Here is a 22,256-nt window from a genome sequence, read left to right as displayed (position 1 = left end):
GTGTGTGTGTGTGTGTGTGTGTGTGTGTGTGTGTGTGTGTGTGTGTGTTTGGGATTTAGTTTTTATACCCCAGGTCAGTACCAGATAGTTCTTTTTGGGGGGCCGTTCTGTGCACTGTAGGGTGTTGAGCAGCATCCCTGGCCTCCACTCACCAGATGCCAGTGACAGCCCCTCCCCAATCAGTCGTGACGTTCAAAACTGTCTCCAGACACTGCCAAGGTCCCACCAGGGGGCAGAGAACCAGTATATATGTTAAGATGTAATTAGTTCCAGACATCTCCTTTGTATGTGGTATTTTTTTTCTCAGTGTTTTACTTTTGTTACCCACTTGGCTCCTTGGACTCTTTAATCAATAGAAATTGATAGGAAGCCAGATGAGGAATTCAGGCAGGGCTTTACTGGGACTCGTGCTGTGAAGGAGAGAAAACAAGGATCGGGGGCCCTTGCTCGCTCCCTGAGGTGGGGGAGCTGGTCCTTTAAATGGGATGGGGGGGCAGGTCCATGGGTCCCCCCAGAGGGGTGGCATAGGTGGCCTCACGCCCTTGGTGGTGCTGTGTGCAGGTATCATGCACAGTACACTGCTTTTCCCCCAGCACCTCAGAAGTAGCAACTGGGTTTTTGGTCATTTTATATCTTGTTCAGAATTCGCCACAACTATGCTTGGATGCAGTTATTTTTAGTCCCTTATAGTTTCTCTGTATTCTGTTGCGGAGATTCTGGTGCTCCAGGAGATGTTTGTCCAGGTGCAAGCACTGCAGCAAAGGGTCCCAGGTCCCAGCCTACCTCAATTTGTGTAGTTAAGTGAACAAATTCTCCTTGTTAAAAACTGGGCAACTTATGGCACCAAATGGTATACTGTGAAAAAGAGGTCTTCCATGCCAGTCCTCATGTCATTTGGTTGAGCTCCTTGAAAGCCATCAAAATTTCCAGTTGCTTTTGTGAGTTTTTAGATCTCTGCATGTACCAACGCGTGTTCTTTAAGCCCAAGAAGACAACTGATGGATACATTTTCGATTGTAATAGAAAATGCCACATTGTCCTCAGAGTGGCTCCCCGGGGTGTGAAACGAGCTTCCCGCCCGAATTCTGGCCAGTACTTGAAAGCACACAGCTCTCAAGTTCATGGTGAGGTGGAAGGGTTGAGTCAGCTCTCACTTGTGTGGCTGGGTTCACCTTACTCACCTAAGCTAGCTTTGCATCTTTTTGAAGTTTCCTTCTATGGCAAGATTCCCTGGCCAGGTTTTGCAGAGCTCACTTTTGCTAAGAAGATTTGATTCTTCTGTCAATTTTAGTCCACAGTTTTTTTTTTTTCTACCATGTCTGATTTCTCAGAGTGAATACTTGCAGTTTTCAGTGTCCTGCAAGCTCTGATTTTTCTGGTGTTTTTCTTTCACGGAGGCATGTGCTGACCAGTATGATAGCCAGTAGCCACAAATCTTGTTTTTATTTAAACAGCTTAGTGTGTATTTTTTTTTCAAAAAGCTTCATTGAAATATAACTCACGTACCATACCATTCACCATTTGAAGTGTACACTTTAATGGCTTTTCCTATTCACAGAGTTGTACAACCATCATCACAGTCATTTTTTAAAATAAATTTATGTATTTATTTTTAGCTGCATTGGGTCTTCGTTGCTGGGTGTGGGCCTTCTCTAGTTGTGGCGAGCTCGGGCTTCTCATTATGGTGGCTTCTCGTTGCAGAACACGAGCTCTAGGTGCGCGGGCTCAGTAGTTGTGGCATGTGGACTCAGTAGTTGTGGCTTGCAGGCTCAGTAGTTGTGGCGCACTGGCTTAGTTGCTCCGTGGCATGTGGGATCTTCCCGGACCAGGGATCGAACCCGTGTCCCCTGCATTGGTAGGCGGATTCTTAACCACTGCACCACCAGGGAACTCCTGTCGCAGTCATTTTAAGAATATCTTCACTACCTCAAAAAGAAACCCTGTACCCTTTACCTGTCGCCCCCTATCTCCCCAACCCCTACCCCAGCCCTAAGCAACCACCAATCTACTTCTGTCTTATGAGATTTCCCTCTTTGGGATATTTCATATAAATAGAATCATACAATATGTGGTCTTTTGTGATTGGCTTCATTTATAATGTTTTCATGGTTCATCCATGTTGTAGCATATGTCAGAATTTCCTTTTTAAGGCTGAATAATATTCCTGTGTAAGGATGGACCCCATGTTTATCCATTCATCTGCTGATGGACACTTGGGTGGCTAACACCTTTTGGCTGTTGTGAACATTTGTGTACAAGTATGTGTTTGAAGCTGTTCTAAACTCTTTGGCTAGATCCCTGGGAGTGGAATTGCTGGGTCATGTGGTAACTGTATGTTTACTCATTTGAGGAACTGCCAGACCTTTTTCCACAGCAGCTACACCATTTTACATTCCCACTAGCAGTGAATGAGGATTCTGATTTCTCCACGTGTCACCAAGACTCGTTGTTATTTGACTTTTTGATTCCAACTGCCCTAGTGGGTGTGATACCTCGTCGTGGTTTGGGTTTGCACTTCCTGGTGGCTCATGGTGTTGAGCATCTTTTCATGTGTTTATTGGCTCCCTGCGTACCTTTCTTGGAGAAATGTCTCTTTAGCTCCTTTGCCCACTTTTATTGGATAACATCTTTTTATTCTTGAGTTGTAGGAGTGTTTAAAAATCCATTCTAGATACAATTCCCTTATCACATATATGATTTCCAATTATTTCCTCCTATTCTGTGGATTGGCTTTTCACTTTCTAGATCACGTAAACACATCCCCAGTCTTGCCCCAACCCCTGTTCAGTCACCCTGGGTGAGCCCTCCAGCACCAGAAGCATTCCTTCTAGAACCTGGAAAAGGTTGGGGCTGGCTCTCTGGGGAGGTGGGGTGTGGGTGAGGTGGGGGTCGGCAGAGCAGAGGCTTCCCTGTGTGTGATGGGAATCAAACAGCTGTGCTGGGCCTGGGAGAGGCAGCAGAGGACAGGTGCTCACAGACACTCCCCTATTCCTTACCTGTGTACTATGCCCTTAACATGTGCCCCCATACTGGGATATATTATATTTATTATATATGCTCTTAATATGGTTAATTCTTTCTTTTTTTTTTTTTTTTTTTGCGGTACGCGGGCCTCTCGCTGTTGTGGCCTCTCCCGTTGTGGAGCACAGGCTCCGAACGCGCAGGCTCAGCAGCCATGGCTCACGGGCCTAGCAGCTCTGCGGCATGTGGGATCTTCCCGGACCGGGGCACGAACCTGCGTCCCCTGCATCGGCAGGTGGACTCTCAACAACTGCGCCACCAGGGAAGCACGGTTATTTCTTTATTTTAAATTGAAGTATAGTTGATTTACAATATTGTGCCAGTCTCTGCTGTATAGCAGAGTGACTCAGTTATACAAATACGTACACATATATGTACATTATTTTTTTATAATTCTTTTCCATTATGGTTTATCAGGATATTGAATATAGTTCCCTGTGCTATACATTAGGACCTTGTTGCTTATCCATTCTAAATGTAATAGTTTGCATCTATCAACCCCAAAATCCCAGTCCATCTCTCCCCCCAGCCCCCTCCCCCTTGGTAACCACAAGTCTGATCTCTGTGTCTGTGAGTCTGTTTCTGTTTTGTAGATGGGTTCACTTATGCCATATTTTAGATTCCACATATAAGTGATATTATTTGGTATTTGTCTTTCTCTTTCTAACTTACTTCACTTAGTATGATAATCTCTAGTTGCATCCATTGTTTATTTTTTTGGCCTTGCCCAGAGGCTTGTGCGATCTTAGTTCCCCCACCAAAGATTGAACCCGGTCCCCTGGCAGTGGAAGCATGGAGTCCTAACCACTGGACAGCCAGGGAATTCCCAATATGGTTATTTCTTGTCCCTCCTCACTGGAATCTAAGAAGGGTAAGGGATTTTTGCGGTCATTTACCACCATATTGTCCAGTGCAGAGACCGGTCCGGGACATAGGAGATGTTTAATGACTATTTATTAGAGGAATCAGCCGCATTTTTGTTTGTGCACACACAGAAAGTCTTTGGGGAGAGCGCTGGGGGACAGGGTGTTGGGACTGAGAGGATCTTTTGATTGATAATGGATTGCCACAAAAAATCCTTATCCTTCAAAGAGACCCTATGCTTTGGTTTGGGTAGATTATCATTGTATTATTTAGTTGTTTTTTTTTTAAACTAGTTGCATAGAAATGTGTATGAAACGATCCCATTTTTCTAAAAAAATTAAGAGAAAATCCTGAATATGGGCATATTGTCCTCGAGCACGGGGTGGGTGTGGGGGACGGGGTGGGTGTGGGGACAAAAACTACGACGCAGAGGTGGAGACAAATAGAAACCACACCCCCGAGGAAGCGGCATCTGTTAGGTACGCCCCCAGAAGGGCGGGGACAGATACAGCTACGCCCATGGGGCGGTCTCAGCCTCAAAACACGCCCTAGATGCACGGATTCTGTCTTAGAGCCCAATCGCGTTGCAGTGGGCGGGAACTCCAGTGCTTCCGCCCATGATCAGCGGATGCTGCTCGCCCCTCCCACCCCAGAGGTTCCGCCAATTCCCAGAACGTCCCATCTCTTCCGGCCTCGGAGTGGTGGTGGTAGCTTCCGCCACCGCTGGCTGCGGCCCCAGTTCTCCGAGGCCAACGGGGCTCAGCGAGGGGTGGGGTGGTCACAGGCCAGGGCGGAGCTCTACGGGCAGCGGGTAGGGTCGTTTTGACACGTCTCCTGCCCCGTGGAGGTAGCTCCCAAGGCCGGTGGACCTCGGGGACCTAGGTAGGGGCTCCCGACGTTTTCACCCCGGGAGTCCGGGACCCCCGATGGTCCCGCCGCCAGACTCCTCTGCCGGCACCACTGCCATGGTGGGCGAGTTGCGCCCCTTCCCACTGCCTCAGATTCTCTATTTATTTATTTATTTGAGTTTTGGCTGCGTTGGGTTTTCATTGTTGCACGCGGGCTTTCTCTAGTTGCGGTGAGCGTGGGCTACTCTTCATTGTGGTGCGCGGGCTTCTCATTGCCGTGGCTTCTCTTTGTTGCTGGACACGGGCTCTAGGCGCGTGGGCTTCAGTAGTTGCGGCATACAGGCTCAGTAGTTGTGACTCGCGGGCTCTAGAACGCAGGCTCAGTAGTTGTGGCGCACGGGCTTAGTTGCTCCATGGTATGTGGGATCTTCTCGGACCAGGGCTCGAACTCGTGTGCCCTGCATTGGCAGGCGGATTCTTAACTACCGTGCCACCAGGGAAGCCCAAGCCTGGCTCTCTTTAAGCCTTCCTCAATATCACCAAACCTAGTTTCCTTCTTTCTTTTTCTTTTTTTTTTTTTTTTTGCCCCCACCTCCGCTTGCGGGATCTTAGTTCCCCAACCAGGGATGGAACCTGTGCCCCCAGCAGTGAAAGCACCAAGTCCTAACCACTGGCTGCCAGGGAATTCCCTCAGTATCATCGCACCTAAGCCAAATCACTGTAAGTCTTTTCTAGCACCCTCTTAGAGCAACCCCATGATTCCTTATGCTATGTGTTCTTCCTGGCTGCAGGGAGTGATAAACCCACTCTGTTCAACCACAGGCATGTGCCTGGTGGTCTTTGCCTGGGGGGGCCCTGATGGGCTAACACAGAAGCATTTCCAGCAGTGTCGGCACCTGGCAAGTATTGTATTAGTGCAGCTGAGATTTTTATCATCATCCATCGCACGTGCAAAAGGGTGCAGACCAATTTCTGACAAACGGGACATCCTCATTACTATTCAATTTCATCACAAATTACTTTCAAAAGCCAATTCTTGAATCTTGTGTTCGGGCATTTAAACCATTTCCTTCCATCTGCATTTTATTTCTTGTTGAGTGTGAAATAGTTCAAACAAAGGAAAGTTCAGAGACCAATAAAACAAATCCCTCGCATATTTGCCACCCAGGTTTAATAAAATTGAACAGTGTGGCATTTTGGCTGCATAAAAATATAAAACATGTATTTGAAGCTCCCTTTGAAGCCCCTTCCACTCTCCCCAGAGGTAAGCAGGGTTTAGCGTCTGTGAGTCTTCCTGTTTATGTTGTTACACTTTTACTACCTGAGTGAGCATCCTTGAGCAGTGTGTGGAATTCTTCTCTGGCTTTGGAAAGTTTACATAAATATAAATGGTATTTATTGTATTTCACATAGCTATCTTTTTTTTTTTTTTGCGGTACGCGGGCCTCTCACTGTTGTGGCCTCTCCCGTTGCGGAGCAACAGGCTCCGGACGCACAGGCTCAGCGTCCATGGCTCATGGGCCTAGCCTCTCCGCAGCATGTGGGATATTCCCGGACCGGGACACGAACCTGTGTCCCCTGCATCGGCAGGCGGACTCTCAACCACTGCACCACCAGGGAAGCCCCACATAGCTATCTTTGAAAGACTATGAAACAGTCATTAAAATTGTATTTAAATTATCTGATGACAGAGGAAAGTGTTCAATATATATTATTAAATGAAAATGTTACAAAGCAGTATGTATAATATAATTTTTTAAAATTTTTGTTGAAATATAGTTGATTTACAATGTGTAGTTTGAGGTATACGGCAAAGTGACTCAGTTATACATATATATCTATTCTTTTAAAGATTATTTTCCATTATAGATTATTACAAGATATTGAGTATAGTTCCCTGTGCTCTACAGTAGGACCTTATTGGTTATCTATTTTATATACAGTAGTATATATATTTTAATCACAAACTCCTAATTTATCCCTCCCCACTTTCCCCTTTGGTAACCATAAGTTTGTTTTCTATGTCTGTGAGTCTGTTTCTGTTTTGTAAGTAAGTTCATTTGTATCTCTTTTTTTTTTTTAGATTCCACATATAAGCAATATCATATGATATTTGTCTTTCTCTGTCTGACTTCCTTCAGTTGGCATGATAATCTCTAGGTCCATCCATGTTGCTGCAAATGCCAATATTTCATTCATTTTTATGGCTGAGTAGTATTCCATTGCATATATGTACTGCATCTTCTTTATCCATTCATGTGTAGAGGGACACTTAGGTTGCTTCCGTGTCTTGGCTATTGTAAATAGTGCTGCTATGAACATTGGGGTATGTGTATCTTTTCAAATTATGGTTTTGTCTGGATATATACCCAGGAGCAGGATTACTGGATCATATGGTAACTCTATTTTTACTTTTTAAAGGACCCTCCATACTGTTTTACATAGTGGCTGCACCAATTTATATTCGTACCAACAACATAGGAGGGTTCCCTTTTTCTCCACACCCTCTCTAGCATTTATTATTGGTAGACTTTTTGATGATGGCCATTCTGACTGGTGTGAAGTGATATCTCATTGTAGTTTTGATTTGCATTTCTCTAATAATTAGTGATGTTGAGCATATTTTCATGCGCTTTTTGGCCATCTGTACATCTTCTTTGGAGATATGTCTATTTAGATCTTCTGCCCATTGTTTTATTTTTATTTTTTTTATATATAGAGCTGTATGAGCCATTTGGATATTTTGGAAATTAATCCCTTCTGGGTCACATCATTTGCAAATATTTTCTCCTATTCTGTAGGTTGTCTTTTCATTTTGTTCATGATTTCCTTTGCTGAGCAAAAGCTTTTGAGTTTAATTAGGTCCCATTTGTTTATTTTTATTTCTATCACTCTAGGACAGAGATCCAAAAAAATATTGTTGTGATTTATGTCAAAGAGTGTTCTGCCTGTTGTCCTCTAGGAGTTTTATAGTATCCGGTCTTACATTTAGGTCTTTAATCCATTTTGAGTTTATTTTGTACATGGTGTTAGAGAATGTTCTAATTCGATTCTTTTATGTGTAGATGTCCAGTTTTCCCAGCACCACTTGTTGAAGGGACTGTCTTTTCTCCATTGTATATTCTTGCCTCCTTTGTCGTAGATTAATTGACCATAAGTGCATGGGTTTATTTCTGGGCTTTCTATCCTGTTCCATTGATTTAATGTTTCTGTCTTTGTGCCCTTACCATACTGTTTTTTTGTTTGTTTGTTTTTTGCAGTACGCAGGCCTCTCACTGTTGTGGCCTCTCCTGTTGCGGAGCACAGGCTCTGGACGCACAGGCTCAGAAGCCATGGCTCACGGGCCCAGCCGCGCCGCAGCATATGGGATCTACCCAGACCGGGGCACAAACCCGTGTCCCCTGCATCAGCAGGCGGACTCTCAACCACGGCGCCACCAGGGAAGCCCTACCATACTGTTTTGATGACTGTAGCTTTGTAGTATGGTCTGAAGTCAGGGAACCTGATTCCTCCAGCTCTGTTTTTCTTTCTCAAGATTGCTTTGGCTTTTTGGGATCTTTTGTGTTTCCATACAAATTTTTAAATTTTTGTTCTAGTTCTGTGAAAAATGCCATTGGTAATTTGATAGGGATTGCATTGAATCTATAGATTGCCTTGGGTAGTATGGTCATTTTAACAATATTGATTCTTCCAATCCAAGAACATGGTACATCTCTCCATCTGTTTCTGTCCTCTTTGATTTCTTTCATCAGTATCTTATAGTTTTCAGAGTACAAGTCTTTTGCTCCCTTAGGTAGGTTTATTCCTAGGTATTTTATTCTTTTCGATGCAGTGGTAAATGGGGTTGTTTCCTTAATTTCTCTTTCTGCTATTTCATTGTTAGTGTATAGAAATGCAATTTCTGTATATCAATTTTGTATCCCACAACTTTACCTAATTCATTAATGAGTTCTAGTAATTCTCTGGCATCTTTCGGATTTTGTACATATAGTATCATGTCGTCTGCAAAACAGTGACAGTTTTACTTCTACTTCTTCTTTTCTAATTTGCACTACTTTTATTACTTTGTCTTCTCTGATTGCTGTGGCTAGGAATTCCAAAACTATGTCGAATAAAAGTGGTGAGAGTGGGCATCCTTGTCTTGTTCCTGATTTAGAGGAAATGCTTTCAGCTTTTCACCATTGAGTATGATGTTAGCTATGGGTTTGTCATATATGGCCTTGATTATATTGAGATATAGTCCCTCTATGCCCACTTTTTTGAGAGTTTTTATCATAAATGGATGTTGAATTTTATGAAGAGCTTTTTCTACACCTCTTGAGGTGATCATATGGTTTTTATTCTTCAGTTTGTTAATGTGGTATATCACATTGATTGATTTGTGGATATTGAAGAATCTTTGCATCCCTGGGATAAATCCTACTTGATCATGGTGTATGATCCTTTTGATGTATTGTTGGAGTTGGTTTGCTAGTATTTTGTTGAGGATTCTTACATGTATTTTTCATCAATGATACTGGCCTGTAGTTTTCTTTTTTTGTGAGATATATATATATATATATATATATATATATAATCTTAATTGGTTAAATTTTTTTAAAATTAATAAACCTTATCTTTTAGAGCAGTTTTAGGTTTGTAGAAAATTTGAGCAGAGGGTACAGAAAGTTCCCACCTACGCTTTGCCCACCACACACACACACACCCACACACACACACACACACACAGTTTCCCTGCCTTGCATTCATGTAGTACATTTGTTACAATTGATGAGCTGATATTGATTCATTATTATTTTTAACATTTTTTATTGAAGTATAGTTGATTTACAATGTTGTGCCAGTCTCTGCTGTACAGTAAAGTGGCTCAGTTATACACGTATAGACATCCTTTCTTTTAATATTCTTTTCCATTATGTTTTATCACAGGATATTGAATATAGTTGCCTGTACTATACAGTAGGACCTTGTTTATCCAGATACATTATTATTAACTAAAGTTCTTAGCTGACATTAGGTTTCACCCTTGGCTTTGTACAGTTCAGTGGTTTTCGACACATGTATAATGGCATGTGTCCATCATTATTGTATTATACAGAATAGGGTCACTGCCCTAAAAATCCCCTGTGCTCCACCTCTTCATCCCTCCCTCCCCCAACCCCTGGCAACCACTGATTTTCTTTTTTAAGTTTTTTATTTTTTTTATTTTTGGCTGCATTGGGTCTTCGATGCTGCGCATGGGCTTTCTCTAGTTGTGGCGAGCGGGGGCTACTCTTCATTGCAGTGTGCAGGCTTCTCATTGAGGTGGCTTCTCTTTTTGCTGAGCACGGGCTCTAGTCATGTGGGCTTCAGTAGTTGTGGCACGTGGGCTCAGTAGTTGTGGCTCACAGGTTCTAGAGCAAGGCTCCGTAGTTGTGGCGCATGGGCTTAGTTGCTCTGCGGCATGTGGAATGTTCCTGGACCAGGGCTTGAACCCATGTCCCCTGCACTGGCAGGTGGATTCTTAACCACTGCGCCACCAGGGAAGTCCAGCCACTTATCTTTTTATTGTCTCCATAGTTTTGCCTTTTTCAGAATGTCCTAGAGTTGGAATCATAGTGTGTAGCCTTTTTTTTTTTTTTTTTTTTTTAACATCTTTATTGGGGTATAATTACTTTACAATGGTGTGTTAGTTAATGCTTTATAACAAAGTGAATCAGTTATACATATACATATGTTCCCATATCTCTTCCCTCTTGCGTCTCCCTCCCTCCCACCCTCCCTATCCCACCCCTCCAGGCTGTCACAAAGCACTGAGCCAATATCCCTGTGCCATGCGGCTGCTTCCCACTAGCTATCTACCTTACTACGTTTGTTAGTGTGTATATGTCCATGACTCTCTCTCGCCCCGTCACAGCTCACCCTTCCCCCTCCCCATAACCTCAAGTCCGTTCTCTAGGAGGTCTGCGTCTTTATTCCTGCCTTACCCGTGTGTAGCCTTTTGAGATTGGCTTCTTTAACTTAGTAATATGCATTTGAGGTTTCTCTGTGTCTTTTTGTGGCTTGATGGCTCATTTCTCTTTATCACTGAATAACATTCCACTGTCTGAATGTACCATACTTTATCCATTTACCTACTGAAGGATATCTTGGTTGCTCCCAGTTTTGGTCAGTTACAAATAAGTCTGCTGTAAACATCCATGTGCAAATTTTTGTGTGGATATAAGTTTTCAACTCCTTTGGATAAATACCAGGGAGTGCTATTGCTGGATCGTATGGTGAGAGTATGTTTAGTTTTGTAAGAAATCACCAACCTGTGAAATCGCCAACCTTCCAGAGTGGCTGGACCACTTTGCACTCCCACCAGCAATGGATGAGAGTTCCTGTAGCTCCACATCCTTGTCAGCACTTGGTGGTGTCAGTGTTCTGGATTTTGGCCATGCTCATAGATGTGTAGTGGTTTCTCATTTTAATTTGCATTTCCCTGATGACACAGGATGTAGAGCATCTTTTCATATGCTCATTGGTATCTTCTTTGCTGAGGTGTCTGTTTAGGTCTTCTGCCCATTTTTAGATTGGGTCATTTGTTTCCTTATTGTTGAATTTGAAGCATGCTTTGTATATTTTCAACACAAGTCCTGTATCAGATGTGTGTTTTGCAGATTTTTTTTCTCCCAGTCTGTGGCTTGTCTTCTCATTCTCTTAGCAGCACCTGTCACAGGGCAGGAAGTCCAGCTTGTCAAACTTTTAAAAAAAAAATGTTTATGTATTTATTTTGTTGCACTGGGTCTTAGTTGTGGCAAGTGGGCTCCTTAGTTGCGGCTTGCCAGCTCCTTAGTTGTGGCATGTGAGCTATTAGTTGCGACATGCATGTGGGATCTAGTTCCCTGACCAGAGATTGAACCCCTGCATTGGGAGCGTGGAGTCTTAACCACCACGCCACCAGAGAAGTCCCTATCGATCCTTTCTGTCATGGATCGTGGGGGTGTTGAGGTTGCAGGTGGAAGTGCTGTGTCTCAGATCACATCTGGGAGAGCTTGGCTGGCGCCAGGGCCTTTCAGGTGGCCTGTGGGTGCCGGAAGAGAGACATAGCAGGAGGAAAGAGGGAGTCAGCTGAAAGTTTTGGTTTGATATCAAAATGATCTGAGCGTGGGTGAGCGCTGAGGGGAAGGGCCCCTGGGCTGGTGCTGCCGTAACAAAGGACCACCAACTCAGATGGCATCAAACAGGGGGAGCTTATTAAGGTGTTGGCAGGTGTCTGAAGGCTCTGAAAGAGGATGCTTCCTGTCTCCTCCAGCTTCTGGTGGCCGGCAATCCCTTGGTGCTCCTTGGCCTGTAGACCATCACGCCAGTCTCTGCCAGCATCTTCATGTGGCCTTTTTTTTTTAATATTTATTTTTTTATTTAGGCTGCACCAGGTCTTAGTTGTGGCATGTGGGATCTAGTTCCTGACCAGGGATCAAAGCTGGGCCCCCTGCATTGGGAGCGCAGAGTCTTATCCATTGGACCACCTGGGAAGTCCCTTCATATGGCCGTTTCCTTGTGTGTCTGTGTCGGGTTTCCCTCTTATAAGGTCACCAGTCATTAGATAAAGGCCCACCCTACTCCAGTATGACTTCATCTCAACTAATGAAATCTGCCATGACTTGTTTCCAATTAAAGCCCACTTCTCAGGTGCCAGGGGTTGGGCTTTGAACATATCTTTTTGGAGGACACAACTTGACCAGCAGAGGGGGGACCCTGGCGGGTGATGACAAGGCAGGAGCAGAGGCCACGGGAGTTGGGGGGCGGGTTAGGCAGTGAGGAGTCCAGGGTGTGGAGGACAGAGCACTGGGAGTGTCCTTGTTGGGGACTTTGGGACCCTGAATGATGCAGCTCCGAGGGTGCTAGGTAGCACCAGAGGGAGAAGGGGAGTGAACAGGGGAGGAGGATGTGACAGAGACCGGAGAGGAAGTTGGTGATGGCAAAGGGGAGAGGATGACCTGGGGGAGTGTGGGTAGCAGAAATAGGCGGAAGAGCCTTTGGGAATGGACAAACTGTCCTGCTCACCAGCAGTACCAGTCATTGTCCTGATTGCAAAGAGAGACTTAGGACCTAAGACAGAAGAGGCTGTGCAGTGGCAGCCAGGAGGGGGGCCCAAGGGAGCACTCTGTCCAGAGTTCTTTCAGTTCTGGGAACGTTCACCCCCTCTCTTCCCTTTGTTCTCCCACATGGCCAAATTTCCATGTCCATATGGAGTCTCACCTGTTTGCACCACTGCATAGTTCCCTTGCATGGTCCTGATAAAGTTCATTATACTCTCTGACACTTCAGTGCGGTATTTGGTCACCTTGAACTCTGTTGCTTTTATCATCCTTTTATATCCACGCTTAGTATCTGCTGTAGACTGAATGTGTCCCCCCAAGTTCATGCTGACTCCTACTCCCTCCCTTCCGTGGGATGGTGTTGGGAGATGGGGCCTTTGGGAGGTCATTAGTCATGAGGGTGGGGCCCCATGATGGGATTAGTGCCCAGTCTGTGGATTCTGTTATGGCAGCCTGAGCAGGCACTGAATTATTATGAAATTTACTGAACTCACCTGTGCCGAGTTCCCAGCCCATCTGGTGTGTCATCATTGCTCAGGGGTGGCGTCTTTTATTATTAATAAGACTGTTCCCTATCTTAAACTTGGGGTGGTTTTCATGTTAAGCCTCTTCCCCTGGGATGGGGACCTGTTCGGGGCTGGCATTAGTGACTGATGGCTCAGACAGGACCCAGAAACCATTCCCTGAGAGGCCACAGGGCCATGAAGGGGAGCATTCTGGCATTGCTGCTGCTGAGCCCAGCAACAGTGGTACGGATGTTCTCACCAGACGGCAGCTGCTGACTGGCACCCCGAGTGAGGTGAATCCCTGGTCTTGGTGTGGGCACCTTCCCTCAGTGGGGATGCTGCATGGTCCTGCCAGAGGCTGGCCAGATGGAGGCCCAGGCGCCCAGCTGGCTGATGTCTGAGTTGGGCAGGGCATTTTCTGAGGGTGCAACTCCAGAACCCCACTCAAAAGTTCATTTGCCCCCTTAAACAGCCAATCTCTCTGAGCTGGTCTCCTCCCATGCACACCGGGGATATTGTCACCCCTTACGTGGGCTGTGTGGGTGGGCCCTGGGTGTGATGCGGCCACAGGTCTCTGGGGGTAGGAGTGTGGTGGCCTGGAGGACTTGGGGATGCGTGGGGTCACCTGGCCTCTGTCTCCCCAACTCCCTCCAGCCCTGCCTGCTCAGGATCTTGTCCTCTCCATGAGGGGGACTCAGTAGAAGATGGGACGTTTGCTGGGCTTCTGATGATTTGGTTGTAAGTGAATGAATGGAAAATCCCTCCTCCTTCAGAAGGACTTTCCCTTTTCTTTTTTTTTTTAAGATTCTTTTCACGTGGACCACTTTTAAAGTCTTTATTGAACTTGTTACACTATTGCTTCTGTTTTTATGTTTTGGTCTTTTGGCTGCGAGGCATGTGGGATCTTAGCTCCCCAACCAGGTATCGAACCCACACCCCCTGCACTGGAAGGCGCAGTCTTAACCACTGGACCTCCAGGGAAGTCCCAGGACTTTCCATTTTCTCAAGGGTGGACACCTCTCCTTCCCAGCCTGGAGTCAGCAGCCAGCCAAGGCCGGGCTCCGGTTTCCCTCAAGTCCCTGGGCCTCTTAGGGGCTGGAGGGGCTGCCCTGACACACGGGTCTCTCTCACACCTCTTTTTAGCCGACTAGTTGCTGCATGTCCTGAGGTCCTGTGGGGACACAGAAGGAGCTGTGAGGCCCCAACGTCCCAAGAACTCGTGGTCCCCGTGGGGAGATGTTGACTTGTTCACTGGATGTTCCCTCCGTGCCCTCAGTGGGCCTGGGCCTCTGTGGACCCGGGACAGGTCTGGGTGAGGTGGGACGAGCCCGTTTGACAGCAGAGAGCCACATTCAGCCTCCAGACCTGCATCAGAGAGATTCTGCAACCTCTAGCTGGTAGGTGATCACCGCCAGGCGCCCACAGTGCCGGCCAGGTTGGAGGGCGGGCTCAGAACAGCGCTGCGTGTGCTGGTTCCCCTCCTCAGCCAGCCCCGTAGGCGTGTGGGGTGGCGTAGGACTCCGGAGTGTTTGAGGATGTGGCCGTGGACTTCACCCCGAGGGGTGGGTGTTGCCGAATCCTTCCCAAAGGAATGTCCACAGAGAAATGATGCTGGAGACCTGGCCTTGCTTGGGAACACTGTCCACTCCTCCACGTTCCCTGGGCCAGGGCTCCCTGGCACTGCTGACATGGGGGCCGTCCTGGGCGCTGTGGGGTTTGGAGTGGCATCCCTGGCCCCGCCCCCTCGATGCCGGGAGCCCCCCAGTCGTAACAATCCCAGAGGTCGCCAGACATGTGCGCGTGTCCAGGGGCAAGCTCACCTGGGTGAGAACAGGCAGATTCACACCTTAAGGCAAGGTGTGTTTATTTGGCTTCTGCTCTTGCTGGAGTGTTCCCCGGATTCGGGAGCCGTGGCAACAGCACCGGGACCCGCCCTCAGTGAAGAGCCCTCCCCAGGCGGCCACGTTTCCCCAGCAGTGACTCGACCTCCTGTTTCCTGATCCCCTTTGGCGTGCAGGGTGAGGGCGGCTGGGGGATTTGGTCCCGTGAAAACCATCACCTGCGTCCACAGAAGTCTGGGTCCCCGTTGGCAGGTCTAGGGTCAGATTTGCCAATCCTTGGAGCCCTGGAGACGGCAGTATCGGCTCCAGTCTGAGGGAAGGATTTGTAGTTCGGGGCTGCGTCCTCCTACACTATCCATCCCGCATCTTCCTGTGCGATCAGGAAGCCCCACAGACCTCCCAGGATCTCCCAGTGGGACCAAGAAGAGTCAGGGACTCTGGATGGAAAAATTGTCCAGGGCACCTGGAGAAAAAACTAAATTAAAAAAACTAAAAAAAAAAAAAAAAAGTATTTGTTATTTCTACCCTTTGTTGCCAACATCAGCAGACCCCTCGGAGGTCAACACCAGCCCTGTTCTCTACCCAGTGGTGGATGCTGCTTCCCCACATTTCCCTTCACATTTTGGGGCCCATGTTTTAAGATATCTCTATGGGGTTTGCCTGGTTTTACTCACCTTTGTCCAGCCATTTCTTTCTTTCTTTCTAGCATTTTAAAATTGAGATATAATTCACATACCATAAAAGTCACCATTTTAAACGGTCCAATTCACTTGTTTATAGTATATTCACAGGGTTGTGCAGCCATCACCACTATCTAGTTCCAGAACATTCTCATCACTCCCAAAACAAGACCCCCTGCCCATTAGTAGTCAGTCCCCACCCTCCTTCCCCAGCCCCTGACAACCACAGGTGCACTCTCTATAGATTTGCCTGTTCTGGATGGGTTTTTTTTTTTTAATTTTTAAAAATTATTTTTATTTTATTTTATTATTATTATTTTTGGTTGCCTTAGGTCTTCGTTGCTGTGCATGGGCTTTCCCTAGTTGTGGCGAGCAGGGGCTACTCTTCGTTGTGGTGCACGGGCTGCTCATTGCAGTGGATTCTTTTGTCGTGGCGCACAGGCTCTAGGCGCACATGCTTCGGTAGTTGCAGCACGCAGCCTCAGTAGTTGTGGCATGTGGGCTCAGTAGTTGTGGTGCACGGGCTTAGTTGCTCCGTGGCATGTGGGATCTTCCCGGACCAGGGATTGAACCCGTGTCCCCTGCGTTGGCAGACAGAATCTTAAACCCTGCGCCACTAGGGAAGTCTGTTCTGGATGTTTTGCATCAATGGAATCACACTCTGTGTGTCCTTTTGTGTCTGGCTTCTCTCACCGAGCATCGTGTTCTCAAGGTCCATCCATGTTGTAGTGAGTGTCAGTGCTTCTCTCCTTTTCATGGCTGAGTAATATTCCATTGTATGGATGCACACATAGTGTTTATCTGTTCACCAATTGATGGACATTTGGGTTGTTTCTACGTTTTGGCTGTTGTGAATCATGCTGCTGTGAACATTTGAGTACAAGTTTTTGTGTGGACATCTGTTTTCATTTCTCTTGTAACTCCATGTTTAACTTCTTGGGGAACTGCCAAACTTTTCCACAGTGGCTGCACAGTTTAACATTCCCACCAGCAGTGCATGAGGTCCACTTTCTCCACATCTTCGCCAACACTCTTTTGTATGAGTTTTTGTTTTCGGCCATGCTGTGCAGCATGGAATCAAATCCGCGCCCCCTGCAGTGGAAGCATGGAGTCTTAACCACTGGATCACCAGGGAAGTCCCCTGTATGAGTCTTCTTTTTTTTTTTTTTAATAAATTAATTTATTTATTTAGTTTTGGCTGCATTGGGTCTTTGTTGCTGCATGTGGGCTTTCTCTGGTTGCAGCGAGCGGGGGCTACTCTTCGTTGCGGTGTTCGGGCTTCTTATTGAGGTGGCTTCTGTTGTTGCTGAGCACAGGCTCTAGGCGCATGGGCTTCAGTAATTGCGGCTCGTGGGCTCTAGAGCACAGGCTCAGTAGTTTTGGCACACAGGCTTAGTTGCTCCACGGCATGTGGGATCTTCCTGGACCAGGGATCAAACCTGTGTCCCCTGCATCGGCAGGCAGATTCTTAACCACTGACCCACCAGGAAAGTCCCTGTATGAGTCTTCTTGATCCTACTATGTGTGAAGTGGTATCTCATTGTCGTTTTGATTTACATTTCCCTATTGAGTAGTGATGTTGAACATCTTTTCATCTGCTTATTGGCCATTTATATGTCTTATTTGGAGAAATGTGTATTAAAATCCTTTGTCCATTTTTTTTTTTTTTTGTGGTACGCGGGCCTCTCACCGTTGTGGCCTCTCCTGTTGCGGAGCACAGGCTCCGGATGCGCAGGCTCAGCAGCCATAGCTCAGGGACCTAGCCGCTCCACGGCATGTGGGATCTTCCCGGACCAGGGCATGAACCCGTGTCCCCTGCATCGGCAGGCAGACTCTCAACCACTGCGCCACCAGGGAAGCCCCTTTGTCCATTTTTAATTTTTTTTTTCTTTTTATTGTTCAGTGTCACTCTCTTTTTCTAAGACTTTAGTAATTTTTTTGTCCATTTTATTGTAGACTGGAGGACTCAGCTTACAACCAAGGAGTCAACTTCTAAACAGGATATTTTTGGAGAAAAGACATTTGAGGGCATAAAAATGGTAAGATTCAGAAGTGATAGATCCTGGTCCTTTGCTCTCAGTAAAGTCAGTTGGGATCAGGAGAGAAATGTGAGGCAAATGACTTTTATTCAAGACAAAATTGTATCTCTGGGGAAAGTCTTTGAAAAGTATGAATCAGGAGAAAACTAATGCAAACTTTTTCTGCCTAAAGCCAGTTGGCAAATGTTTTTGGTTTTGAGTTCCGTGGGTTTTCTATGACAGCACCTCAGGCAATAAAGGAAGGAACGTGTCCGTGTTCCAATAACCCCCTTTTCCCCTCCCAGTAACCCTTTATTTACATGGGGTTGGATTTGGTCAGCAGGCCAGAGTTTGCCGGCCCCACCCTAAACCTAACTCAAAAGTTTTTTTTCTGGAACATTCCCAGAAGTAAACATTTCCACAGACGTTCCTCAGTTGGAGTGAGTGTTTGAAGGAGAATTCAGAATTAAACAGGGATCCAAAACTGACTTCCTGTAATCTGCCTCAGGAGAGCCACAAATGTGATGGAGTCTCTGGCAATGCATTCACCCTCCTCGCTTCACACACACTTACTCAGGACCCAGGCACCTCTCACACTTGCTCACACTCGCCCAGAACCAGAGACTCTGCGTCTGTGATCACAGCCAGGCTCGTGCTGGGGAAGGCCCTATGGGGCGGAAGAGCCTCCAGGAGGAGCCCAGATGTGGCACAAGCACCGGCAGGAAACTTGGGAAGTCCGTCATCCTTCCGGAAGCGCGTGAGAACTCACCAGGGGGAGGCCCTGCAAGGATGCCCAGTGCTCAGAGCCTTCAGCCCACACAAAACATATTAATAGTTCGACAGTGAAATGTAGAAAGAGTCATCCTAAGTGGGATAAATAATACTACAAAGTGCTGTACAAAAGTTGAGGTCAGATTTTCCCAAAAATTAATGCAGAAATGATCTTACATTACTGCAAAATGAGTTGCCAAAATTACACATTCAAAGACTTGTGGATTTTGGAATTGCAGATAAGGGTCTGGGGAGCTCTATAAAATTTCTAAACCTGTATGCACCTAATAACTTGGCCTCAAAATACTGTAAGCAAAAAAAGAGTTAAAGGAATTAAATTAAATTAAAGGAGAAACTGCAAAATTCACAGTCAAAATGGGAGATTTAGGGCTTCCCTCGTGGCACAGTGGTTGAGAGTCTGCTTGCCAATGCAGGGGACATGGGTTCGTGCCCTGGTCCGGGAAGATCCCACATGCCGTGGAGCGGCTGGGCCCGTGAGCCATGGCCGCTGAGCCTGTGCATCCGGAGCCTGTGCTCTGCAACGGGAGAGGCCACAACTGTGAGAAGCCCACGTACTGCAAAAAAAAAAGAAAAGGGAGATTTAGGCACAACTCTCTGAGTAAGAGGAAGTTCCAGCAGTTAAAAATTAGTTTACACAGTTGTTTTTCAGGTTTTCTCAAAGCTTGATCTAATGAACTTACATAAAACTATTGAACCAACAATTAGAAAATACACAATTGTAACGAACCCACATGGAGAGTTAACGTTAAAGTAACAACATATTGGACGCATCAGGGATTGCAAGCATCCTTAAAACAATGGCTTCAAGAGGGATCTATAGGGCTTCCCTGGTGGCACAGTGGTTGAGAATCTGCCTGTTAATGCAGGGGACACGGGTTTGAGCCCTGGTCTGGGAGGATCTCACATGCCACGGAGCAACTAGGCCCGTGAGCCACAACTACTGAGCCTGTGCGTCTGGAGCCTGTGCTCCGCAACAAGAGAGGCCGCCATAGTGAGAGGCCCGCGCACCGCGATGAAGAGTGGCCCCCGCTTGCCACAACTAGAGAAAGCCCTCGCACAGAAACGAAGACGCAACACAGCAAAAATAAATAAATTAATTAATAAACTCCTACCCCCAACATCTCCAAAAAAAAAAAAAAAACATATCTATAGGGACTTCCCTGGTGGTCCAGTGGGTAAGACATCAGGCTCCCAATGCAGGGGGCCCGGGTTTGATCCCTGGTCGGAGAACTAGATCCCGCATGCATGCTGCAACTAAGAGTTCACATGCCACAGTGAAGAAGTCTGCATGCCACAACTAAGAGTACACATGCCGCAACGAAGATCCCACGTGCCTCAATGAAGACCTGGCTCAGCCGAAATAGATAAATATATAATTTTTTCTTTTTTTAAAAGAGGGATCTATGTAGTGACAAACAGCTGTGTGGGGACTCCCCTGGTGGCACAGTGGTTAAGAATTCACCTGCTGGGGCTTCCCTGGTGGCGCAGTGGTTGAGAGTCCGCCTGCCGATGCAGGGGACACGGGTTCGTGCCCCGGTCCGGGAAGATCCCACGTGCTGTGGAGTGGCTGGGCCCATGAGCCATGGCCGCTGAGCCTGCACATCTGGAGCCTGTGCTCCACAACGGGAAAGGCCACAGCGGTGAGAGGCCTGCGTACCGCAAAAAAAAAAAAAAAAGAATCCACCTGCCAATGCAGGGGACATGGGTTCGAGCCCTGGTCTGGGAAGATCCCACATGCCACGGAGCAACTAAGCCCATGCACCACAACTACTGAGCCTGTGCTCTAGAGCCCACGAGCCACAACTACTGAAGCCCGCATGCCTAAAGCCCAAGCTCTGCAAGAAGAGAAACCAATGCAATGAAAAGCCCACGAACCACAACAAAGAGGAGCCCCCACTCACCGCAACTAGAGAAAGCCTACACGCAGCAACAAAGACCCAATGCAACCAAATAAATAAAAATTAAAAACAAACAAAAAACAGCAGTGTGACCTGATTTTGTTGGCAGGTGCAAAAACCTACTCACATGGTAAAATGGCACAGGACTCCACACACATGTAAATACACACACACACACACACACACACAAATGTGTGCATGAGAAAATGGTGAAATCTGAATAAGGCCTTTGTATTGTACCAAAGCCAGTCTCCTGGTTTTAACACCACACTGCAGCTACATAAGATGTTACCGCTGGGGGAAGCTGGGGAAAAAGCACACGAGAGGTCTCTGTACTATTACTGCATCTTCCATTGACAGATGAGCCGATAAAGATGTGGTACACATATACAATAGAATACTACTTGACCATAAAAAAGAATGAAATAATGCCATTTGCAGCAACATGGATGGACCTAGAGATTCTCATACTAAGTGAAGTAAGTCTGAAAGAGAAAGACAAATACCATATGATGTCACTCATATGTTGAATCTAAAACAGGACACAGATGTACTTACCTACAAACCAGAAACAGACTCGCAGACATAGAGAACAGACCTGTGGTTGCCAAGGGGGAGAGGGGATGGGGAAGGGCTGGACTGGGAGTTTGGGATTAGCAGATGCAGACTATAATACATAGAATGGATAAACAACAGGTCTTACTATAGAGCACAGGGAACTATATTCAATGTACAGCAGTGACAATGTCCTGTGATAAACCATAATAGAAAAGAGTAGGAAAAAGAATGTATATATACACTCCTTAACATGGGAAAGGAAATAGTCACCCAAGTCCAGGAAGCACGGAGTCCCATACAGGATAAACCCTAGGAAAAACACACCAAGGCACATATTAATCAAACTAACAAAAATTAAATTCAAAGGAAAAGTATTCAAAGCAGCAAGGGAAAAACAAAAAATAACATACAATGGAATCCCCATAACGTTATCAACTGATTTTTCAGCAGAAACTCTGCAGGCCAGAAGGGAGTGGCAGGATAAACTTAAAGTGATGAAAGAGAAAAACCTACAACCAAGATTACTCTACCCAGCAAGGAACTCATTCAGATTCGATGGGGAAATCAAAAGCTTTTCAGACAAGCAAAAGCCAAGAGAATTCAGCACCACCAAACCAGCTTTACAACAAATGCTAAAGAAACTTCTCTAAGCAGGAAACACAAGAGAATAAAAAGACCCACAAAAACACACCCAAATGGACTTCCTTGGTGGCGCAGTGGTTAAGAATCTGCCTGCCAATGTAGGGGACACAGGTTTGAGCCCTGGTCTGGGAAGATCCCACATGCCATGGAGCAACTAAGCCTGTGTGCCATAACTACTGAGCCTGTGCACAACAACAACTAAAGTCCGCATGCCTAGAGCCCATGCTCTGCAACAAGAGAAGCCACCACAATGAGAAGCCCGTGTACCATGATGAAGAAGTTGCTGCAACTAGAGAAAGCCCGCACACAACAAAGAAGACCCAGTGCAGCCAAAGATACATAAATTAAATAAATTAAACAAACAAACCCAAAAGAATTAAGAAACTGGTAATAGAAACATACATATTGATAATAACCTTGAATGTAAATGGATTAAATGCCCCAAACAAAAAATACAGACTGGCTGAATGGATACAAAACAAGACCTATATATATATATATATATATATATATATATATATATAT

The 22,256-nt window shown here is 46.1% G+C and overlaps 1 long non-coding RNA gene across 2 annotated transcripts in view; it reads left to right on the top strand.

Annotated features, from left to right (window-relative positions):
• The window catches only part of LOC113608743 (uncharacterized), a 33,886-nt gene that overhangs the window by 2,398 nt on the left and 9,232 nt on the right, over positions 1-22,256 (top strand). For both annotated transcript variants that reach the window (XR_003428412.1, XR_003428411.1), the window contains exon 2: positions 17,780-17,862. This is a non-coding gene — a long non-coding RNA (uncharacterized LOC113608743). The remainder of the gene's footprint in view (positions 1-17,779; positions 17,863-22,256) is intronic.

This window comes from Aethalodelphis obliquidens, unplaced genomic scaffold, assembly GCF_003676395.1.
Source record: "Aethalodelphis obliquidens isolate GAN/ISIS:26980383/991018 unplaced genomic scaffold, ASM367639v1 scaffold53, whole genome shotgun sequence".
Classification (NCBI taxonomy): domain Eukaryota; kingdom Metazoa; phylum Chordata; class Mammalia; order Artiodactyla; family Delphinidae; genus Aethalodelphis; species Aethalodelphis obliquidens.
This window is presented reverse-complemented; position numbering and strand designations above follow the sequence as displayed.